Here is a 10,629-nt window from a genome sequence, read left to right as displayed (position 1 = left end):
TCGCGACGAGGCGGCTGCTGGCATCCCTGCTGCGCCCTATTGTCCCGCGCGTGCAACATTTGTGTTGGAAGTGGCTTGCCTAGTAAAACTATGCACATGCGACTTGCCTTTCATAAAGAGGCCTCTCTAAGTAAAAAAACCTATTGCTCTTACAACACAAAATATTTTACCACCGCAAATTTAAATGCGAATCCTACAGGCAGTGTACACATCTCTGTTAGCACATGTTGTAATTGTTGCACCATTCAAACATATCAACACAAGGTCTAAGCAAATATAATTATACAAGGGCCGCAACAACAAAAAGCTTAAGTTTAACGCATTCTTAACGACGACGTTACAAAGCTACGTCATAACATGGCGTCATAAATAAATAAATCTTGCGTTTATTGGATTTAAATTGGCCAAACTTTCAATATAAAACGTGGCTTATTAGGCACATAAACGTGTTTGCATATTGCTCAAAACTACAGATTTAAACTCTGTTTCAACAGTGATTGCTCAGACCAAGGCATGGTAAAAATTTACACAGTAAAAGTTGGAAAAAGTATAGCAAACCATAGACGTTAAATCATTTAGAGAGAATGAAAATATTGACTTTTTAAACATGCTAGCTGACCACAATGTAATAACATGGCCGTAAGCATTATCTACGTAAATTTTTATTGATCAAATGTATGTTTCGATCATTTGCCAAAATCTACGCCATATTTGAACCCCCTTCGCTTCAAAGCCATAAGTTATTATATTATTATACACAACTTATAATTGTGTGTAGATATGTTGAATTGGAGTAACATACAGAACAGGTGCAAATAGCAAATATTCTCCAAATACGATGTTTCCAATATTCTCCAAATCGTATTTCATCGTATTGTCGCGGTAATACACAAAGAGGTAAGGCCGTGAATAAAGTTTCTCCCACCGTACAATTAACGGAGGGAAGCATTTCGAGTAGGGATGTTCAAGGCAGAATATCGGCGACACATTTATAATGCTTGCTTTAAATGCGGCGTCAGCATTTTTTGGGGCGACCAATTACTTCGCGATAAGCTTCGCCTAATAATTAAGTGTCAATAGGGTGTATTTACCGCCGCAAGTTTAAATGCGAAATCTTAAGGCAGTCTACGCCTCTCTGTTAGCACCTGTTGTGCATCTTGCTCCAACCAGCATACCAACATCAGGCCTAAACTTATCTAGCAAAACTTTCGATTTAATAGTTTGCGTATTAGGCACGTAATAGTGTTTTTCATATTGTTTGAAACGACAGATTTAAAGCCTGTTTTAACAGTGATTGCTCGGACCAAATTATGGTAAAAAATTACCTAGTGAAAGTTTGCAAAAGTATAGCAAACCATAGGCGTTAAACCATTTTTAGTCTTTAAGAGAATGATAATATTTGATTTTCAAACACGTAAGCTGGTCAAAATTTAATAAAATAGCCATATGCATTATCTAAGTAAATTCTATTTATCAAATATATGTTTCGATCATTCCCCAAATTCTACGCCATATTTGAACCCCTTTCGCATCAAAGGCATATTTTAAGTGGGGAAGTTTTCGGCCCATATCTGTTTTTGCTTGCAGAAACAAGTTAAGGAAAATGAAAAACAAAATATATAATATAAAGTACACAATACAAAATATTAAAAAAAAAATTAAAAAAAAAAAAAATTAAAATAAAGTAAAAATTGAAAATAAACACTAAGCCCTGAAAATATATCCCCTGACAAAATACACAACAACCGCACCCCCGTCTAGTTCTTTTTTGGTTTCCTATGGTTTCCTATGGTTTCCTATGGTATGTTTCAGACCGAGTTTTGTCCGAAGCTTTATAGAAAAAGTAGACATCGTAGAACCTTCAAATTTTCAGACATGGCGTAGAGTGGTATGTAGGTGCTTTGTAAAAGTTTATGAGGCTGCACTCCCAGGGGCCTTTGCTTGGGGGGTAAAAACCTGAAATATTGCGTTTTAGCACTTTGTAGCTAACGACAGCCATCTAGCAGCAGAAAAACTTTCATACAGAATTCGTTCATATTCGCTTGCTTTGTCCAGCTCGCGTCGCGACGAGGCGGCTGCTGGCATCCCTGCTGCGCCCTATTGTCCCGCGCGTGCAACATTTGTGTTGGAAGTGGCTTGCCTAGTAAAACTATGCACATGCGACTTGCCTTTCATAAAGAGGCCTCTCTAAGTAAAAAAAACTATTGCTCTTACAACACAAAATATTTTACCACCGCAAATTTAAATGCGAATCCTACAGGCAGTGTACACATCTCTGTTAGCACATGTTGTAATTGTTGCACCATTCAAACATATCAACACCAGGTCTAAGCAAATATAATTATACAAGGGCCGCAACAATAAAAAGCTTAAGTTTAACGCATTCTTAACGACGACGTTACAAAGCTACGTCATAACATGGCGTCATAAATAAATAAATCTTGCGTTTATTGGATTTAAATTGGCAAAACTTTCAATATAAAACGTGGCTTATTAGGCACATAAACGTGTTTGCATATTGCTCAAAACTACAGATTTAAACTCTGTTTCAACAGTGATTGCTCAGACCAAGGCATGGTAAAAATTTACACAGTAAAAGTTGGAAAAAGTATAGCAAACCATAGACGTTAAATCATTTAGAGAGAATGAAAATATTGACTTTTTAAACATGCTAGCTGACCAAAATGTAATAACATGGCCGTAAGCATTATCTACGTAAATTTTTATTGATCAAATGTATGTTTCGATCATTTGCCAAAATCTACGCAATATTTGAACCCCCTTCGCTTCAAAGCCATAAGTTATTATATTATTATACACAACTTATAATTGTGTGTAGATATGTTGGATTGGAGTAACATACAGAACAGGTGCAAATAGCAAATATTCTCCAAATACGATGTTTCCAATATTCTCCAAATCGTATTTTATCGTATTGTCGCGGTAATACACAAAGAGGTAAGGCCGTGAATAAAGTTTCACCCAACGTACAATTAACGGAGGGAAGCATTTCGAGTAGGGATGTTCAAGGCAGAATATCGGCGACACATTTATAATGCTTGCTTTAAATGCGGCGTCAGCATTTTTTGGGGCGACCAATTACTTCGCGATAAGCTTCGCCTAATAATTAAGTGTCAATAGGGTGTATTTACCGCCGCAAGTTTAAATGCGAAATCTTAAGGCAGTCTACGCCTCTCTGTTAGCACCTGTTGTGCATCTTGCTCCAACCAGCATACCAACATCAGGCCTAAACTTATCTAGCAAAACTTTCGATTTAATAGTTTGCGTATTGAGAACATAATAGTGTTTTTCATATTGTTTGAAACTACAGATTCAAAGCCTGTTTTAACAGTGATTGCTCGGACCAAGCCATGGTAAAAATTTACTGAGTAAAAGTTTGCAAAAGTAAAGCAAACAATAGGCGTTAAACCATTTTTAGTCTTTAAGAGAATGATAATATTTGATTTTCAAACACGTAAGCTGGTCATAATTTAATAAAATAGCCATATGCATTATCTAAGTAAATTCTATTTATCAAATATATGTTTCGATCATTCCCCAAATTCTACGCCATATTTGAACCCCTTTCGCATCAAAGGCATATTTTAAGTGGGGAAGTTTTCGGCCCATATCTGTTTTTGCTTGCAGAAACAAGTTAAGGAAAATGAAAAACAAAATATATAATATAAAGTACACAATACAAAATATTAAAAAAAAAATTAAAAAAAAAAATTAAAATAAAGTAAAAATTGAAAATAAACACTAAGCCCTGAAAATACATCCCCTGACAAAATATACAACAACCGTACCCCCGTCTAGTTCTTTTTTGGTTTCCTATGGTTTCCTATGGTTTCCTATGGTTTCCTATGGTTTCCTATGGTTTCCTATGGTTTCCTATGGTTTCCTATGGTTTCCTATGGTATGTTTCAGACCGAGTTTTGTCCGAAGCTTTATAGAAAAAGTAGACATCGTAGAACCTTCAAATTTTCAGACATGGCGTAGAGTGGTATGTAGGTGCTTTGTAAAAGTTTATGAGGCTGCACTCCCAGGGGCCTTTGCTTGGGGGGTAAAAACCTGAAATATTGCGTTTTAGCACTTTGTAGCTAACGACAGCCATCTAGCAGCAGAAAAACTTTCATACAGAATTCGTTCATATTCGCTTGCTTTGTCCAGCTCGCGTCGCGACGAGGCGGCTGCTGGCATCCCTGCTGCGCCCTATTGTCCCGCGCGTGCAACATTTGTGTTGGAAGTGGCTTGCCTAGTAAAACTATGCACATGCGACTTGCCTTTCATAAAGAGGCCTCTCTAATTCAAAAAACCTATTGCTCTTACAACACAAAATATTTTACCACCGCAAATTTAAATGCGAATCCTACAGGCAGTGTACACATCTCTGTTAGCACATGTTGTAATTGTTGCACCATTCAAACATATCAACACCAGGTCTAAGCAAATATAATTATACAAGGGCCGCAACAACAAAAAGCTTAAGTTTAACGCATTCTTAACGACGACGTTACAAAGCTACGTCATAACATGGCGTCATAAATAAATAAATCTTGCGTTTATTGGATTTAAATTGGCAAAACTTTCAATATAAAACGTGGCTTATTAGGCACATAAACGTGTTTGCATATTGCTCAAAACTACAGATTTAAACTCTGTTTCAACAGTGATTGCTCAGACCAAGGCATGGTAAAAATTTACACAGTAAAAGTTGGAAAAAGTATAGCAAACCATAGACGTTAAATCATTTAGAGAGAATGAAAATATTGACTTTTTAAACATGCTAGCTGACCAAAATGTAATAACATGGCCGTAAGCATTATCTACGTAAATTGTTATTGATCAAATGTATGTTTCGATCATTTGCCAAAATCTACGCCATATTTGAACCCCCTTCGCTTCAAAGCCATAAGTTATTATATTATTATACACAACTTATAATTGTGTGTAGATATGTTGGATTGGAGTAACATACAGAACAGGTGCAAATAGCAAATATTCTCCAAATACGATGTTTCCAATATTCTCCAAATCGTATTTCATCGTATTGTCGCGGTAATACACAAAGAGGTAAGGCCGTGAATAAAGTTTCACCCACCGTACAATTAACGGAGGGAAGCATTTCGAGTAGGGATGTTCAAGGCAGAATATCGGCGACACATTTATAATGCTTGTTTTAAATGCGGCGTCAGCATTTTTGGGGCGACCAATTACTTCGCGATAAGCTTCGCCTAATAATTAAGTGTCAATAGGGTGTATTTACCGCCGCAAGTTTAAATGCGAAATCTTAAGGCAGTCTACGCCTCTCTGTTAGCACCTGTTGTGCATCTTGCTCCAACCAGCATACCAACATCAGGCCTAAACTTATCTAGCAAAACTTTCGATTTAATAGTTTGCGTATTAGGCACGTAATAGTGTTTTTCATATCAGCGAGCAAAATACTCAAGATGAATACATATTAGAGATGACGTTAAACAGTCACGTCATAACATGGTGTCATACAAAAATTAGTCTTAACAACACTGCGTTTATTTGGTCTGAATTGGCGAAATTTTCGATTTAAACAGTGGCGTATTAGGCACATAAAAGAGTTTTTCGTATTGCTTGAAACAACAAATTTAAAGTCTGTTTAAAGGGTGATTGATCGGACCAAGCCATGGTAGAAATTTACCGAGTGAAAGTTGGCAAAAGTATAGTAAACCATAGGCGTTAAACCACTTAAAAAATAATTATATTTGCTTTTTAAAAATTTTATCTGGCCGAAATTTAATATTATGGCCGTACGCATTATATAAATAAAGTCTATTTATTAAATATATGTTCCGAACATCCCCCAATTACCTGGCCGTATTTCAATTTATTTTCGCGGTAATACATGAAGAGGCAAGGTGAAGCAATAAAGTTTCACCCATCGTAGAACGCAGGGAAGAATTGCTAGAAGCTTCATATGACGTTCGTAAACTATGTCGCCAGATTGGACCATAAGTAAAACAAAATTTGAAAAATTTTCTTGAAGTTAAACTGTTAAGCGTCAAGGCCAGTTTGTCATTATTTCTGGAAATTAAATTTTTGTTTTGAAGCGACAAAAATAAAAATAAATAAATAAAATATTTTGATTGCAAAATGATTCTAAAATTAATTTTGCATAGTCGTTACCAACCTAAAGTATAAGAAAATGAACCGCTGGCAACAACCCCTGTCACATCTAAGCCATAAATTAAGGCGGGGGATTTTCGGCCCATATCTGTTTTTTCTTGCAGAAACAAGTTAAGGAAACTATACAACTCACAACGTTATTACTAAACCACAAACCAAAGTTAAATTAATAGTATTTGAAAGTAACCCTGATAAATAACGCTATTTATAATGGACCACTAACACAAAATGAAATGAAATGAAATAAAACTAAAAATATATATAAGATAAAAATAACGACGACTGCGAGGCGGAACTGGCGAACGTTCGCAAAGCCTTGAAGTATAATGGCTACCCCAATTGGATTCTCCGTGATCGACGGGCAACTTGTCCCAAACAGGCGACTCATCCAAAAACAGAGGGTTTTGTGACACTTCCGTACATACCAAAACTGACGGATATTCTGCGGCGTATGTTGCGTGACTTTGGTGTAGCGGTGGGCGTCCAACCTGCCAATACTCTCCGCAAGCTACTGTGTCACCCGAAAGATCCAATCAACACCTTTGAACAACGAGGTGTTGTATATTCTATTCCCTGCGCCGAGTGTCCGTTAATATATATCGGAGAGACTGGAAGGTCACTTAACACCCGACGAAAAGAACATCAACGGGATGTTGCCAACAGTGACGCGAAGAGGTCGGCCCTCTCCAATCACGCGGTGTCACAGGGCCACCGTATTGATTTTAATGCGGCGTCTGTTGTGGCCCGGGAATCTGACTACAGGAAAAGACTATTTCTTGAGTCATGGATTATTCACCAACGGGGCAACACAATGAACATCAAAACGGACGTGATGCTTTCAGCGTGCTACAGGCACCTGCTTAAAGATTAGAGGCCCAATCATTCGTTATCGCGTTTTGTTTTTGTTGCGTTGTAACGTGCTTGCGTTCCATTCTTTTTTCCTTTTTTCCTTTGTTTATCGTGCACTGTACTAGTCGCATTCCGTGTTATTTACCCTGATGAAGACGACCTGTATAGGACGTCGAAACGTCGGAATAAAAATTACATTTGCCAGAAGAGCTCTACAAACCTGATATTATGCCTGGTAGCAATAGCTTATATAAAAAAATAAGCCCTGAAAATATGCCCCCTGATAAAATATACAACAACCGCACCCCTGTCTAGTTCTTTTTTGGTTTGCTACAATTTGCTATGGTTTGCTTGGTATGTTTCAGACCGATTTTTGTCCAAAGCTTTATAGAAAAAGTGTACATCGTAGAACTTTCAAAGTTTCAGACATAACGTGGAGTGGTATGTAGGTGCGCTGTAGAGCTTTGTGAGACTGCAATCCTAGGGGCCTTTGATTGGGGGGCAAAAAACCTAAAATATTGTGACCGAATCGTTTTAGCTCTCGACTCCCATCTAGCAGCAGAAAAACTTCAATACAGAATTCGTTCATATTCGCTTGCTTCGTCCAGCTCGCGAAGTGACGAAGCGACTGAACGCCTGCTGCGCTTTACTGTCCCGCGCGTGCAACGTACATTCTAGTCTTAGTGAAAGAGTGCGCTTGCGACTTGCCTTTTAAAAAGCGGCTTCTCTCAGTAAAAAAACTTATTGATTTTACGAAACAACATATTTTACCGCCGCATATTTAAATGCAAAACCTAGAGGCAGTGTACACCTCTCTGTTTGCAGGCCTATACAACTTGAAATTGTACAAGGACGTAGCAAGAAAAACATAAAGTTTAGGGATGACGTTACACAGCCACGTCATAACATGGCTTCATACAAAAGTAAATCTTACAAACACTGTGTTTATTTGGTTTAAATTGGCAAAACTTTAAAAATTAAAAAAAAATTAAATTAAAAAATTAAAAATTAAAAAAAATTAAATTAAAAAATTAAAAATTAAAAAAAAAAATAAATAAACACTAAGCCCCAAAAATATACCCCCTGACAAATTATACAAGAACCGCACCCCCGTCTAGTTTGATTTGTAATGCTAAAAACCCGCGATCTTAACGATCCAGAATTACTAACAAACGTTAAACTTTAAGTTATAACAGCAATTGTTTAGACTTGCATAATATTGAAGCAAATAACACCGGCATACGTGAAAAAAATCCTTGAAAATAATAATTTCTTAACGGTAACCGGCTTGCGACGGCGCTCGCTCCCAGCCGCGGCCGGATAGTATTCAATTAATTTTTTACTCACCATACACAAAAGAGAAACTAGCTCCAGCAACCTCACCCCCAGAAAAATATTTCTTAACACCCGCTGGAAAAATAATTAACTTATGTTAATTAAAAATTTGCAGCCTTACCAACCAAAATTGAAAAGTAAAAAGTTTTACTTAGATTTGAGAAAGAGTTGCTAAATGGCTAATTCAAAGGGTTTTTACATTTTTTAATTATTTTTGTAAATTTTAAATGGAAAAATCCGGTACAAATTGGTTAACTGGGCTGGACACCGGGACAAGGCCTAAAAACCGGGAATGTCCCGGCAAACCGGGACATATGGCAAGCCTAAGTATACATGTTGTTTGAAAAAGTTCTCGTAGCATTACAGCAGAAATAAAAATGAATAAATGTTCGGCAATAGCAGATTTTAATTAAGAATGTTGTTACATAGCCTTTTCCAATTTGTGAGCCAATGACAAAGCAATCAATCACTTCAGATATCATTAAGTTGGACAAATGTACTTAGTCTGTTAGATTTAGCAAGGAAGCCACTTGACGCCCCAATGCATGTCTCACTTCCGCCCCATAAAAGTCTTGAATTCTCCCTGATAAAGTTGAATATTGAATGGAGTTATTAAGAACAAAACCGAAAAAAAAAACAATTCTGTTTTGCAGATAGATTTAAGAAGCCTCACTTTAGATGCGCGTTTTTCAAAAGAAAAGTGCTTGTATTACAACAACTTGGTTAAGATCGATGTGGTAGGAAGACATAACGGAAATAAAACTTAGACTACCTACAGTAGATGGTCCGTTTTGCTACAACAGCCGTGCTACCAACTGCATTACTAAGAGACTATATAAGCCGATAAGAGAACTGTAAGTGGCTGATATCATAAAAGTTATAGCCTATGCCTCTTAGAAAATTTTCTTGCTCGAGGAATAGAAAAGTGGAGTTTTATGTTTAGCACTTATTTAAAAAAAAATCCATTACTAAGCTAAGCAAAACGAAAGGAATCTTACTGGAACAAAATATTTGTAAAATTCCAAAGGATGCGCATTGCAAAAAGATGACGCGTGGCTGGTATTTAGTGACTGTGTGCTAATTTATTAGAAAGTGCAAATTGCATTTTTTTCAGTTCGGTGTTGATGACCTGCTTAGGTTAACATATAGATGCGTTACGTACAGTGGTGGGATTCAATGTTTTTGTCAGCCGGTTCTATCACAAAAGTCATATATTTCAGCCGGTTTTGTTACAAAAAGTCATATTTTCCGACATATAATTAGAGTAGTTGCAAGAACAGGATGCAACCCCAGGTTCCAGCGAATGTTGCGAATTGCGAACCGGCTAAAAACTTATGAATGATATCTGACATCTAATTTACGTATCTTTGGAGACACCATTCAACCTATTTCATAAGTCAAATTCTGTAAAGATACCTGCTAACCCTGCTGATAAAAAGAGAACTGTCACTACAAAAAAGGTGTGCCCGCTTTTTTTTAACATACTTTGACGCTTTTCAGCCGATACCTAAGTGTTAACTATTAGTTTCGCTTTTAGCTTGGTTTCTCAGTCGCACAAAAACACAAGATACGAACGGTTAGTCGTAAACAACAAGTTTAACGCCAACAAAAAAATGATGTGATAGTAATGTAATGGTTGCACTTTCTTAAGGTGATATAACATGTGCGTTTGACCATTTAGCGTGCCCTCAAAAATCATCTTGCCTGCCACTTTGCGGCACGCGTGCCAGGGGTTGCCCTGCTACAGCCAAATCAAAAAGCAGCAGTCGTCTCATGACTTGTACTTATGAAGCAACAATTCAATTTTCAGACAAACAATCACAAAAGGAAAACTACTACAATTATGGCTGTTACGTGAGACCTTGACCATTGCAGACTTTTTTTAAACACGTGAGCTACTTGGATCTGAAAAATCAATGTACGGTATGAGATAAGATGCAAAAAATCATTGACAGTAAAGTAATTTTAACCGGTTCGCTGATCTCATAAAATTTCGCGAGACGGTTCTATAGAAAAATGTTTGGGCTGAAATCAACCGAATTAAAGACATATGAATATATCATTAATAATCCCAGATAATATAGGGACTTCTACATCTTGATTTGTAAACTAGCAGTTTCCTCCTACCAAGAAATATGTTTAGGCTTTTGACATAAAAAAAGTAGTGGCACATGGCCTTGAATTTCAAAAGAGGGGGCGGTTTATTGTCAGAAAAGTTCGGCAAAATCAGAAACGCCTTTCTGTTGATTTTGTGAATGTGGAAATCAACAACAAGAAAATTTT

This window comes from Ascidiella aspersa, chromosome 1, assembly GCF_963924565.1.
Source record: "Ascidiella aspersa chromosome 1, kaAscAspe10.2, whole genome shotgun sequence".
Taxonomy (NCBI): Eukaryota; Metazoa; Chordata; class Ascidiacea; order Phlebobranchia; family Ascidiidae; genus Ascidiella; species Ascidiella aspersa.
This window is presented reverse-complemented; position numbering follows the sequence as displayed.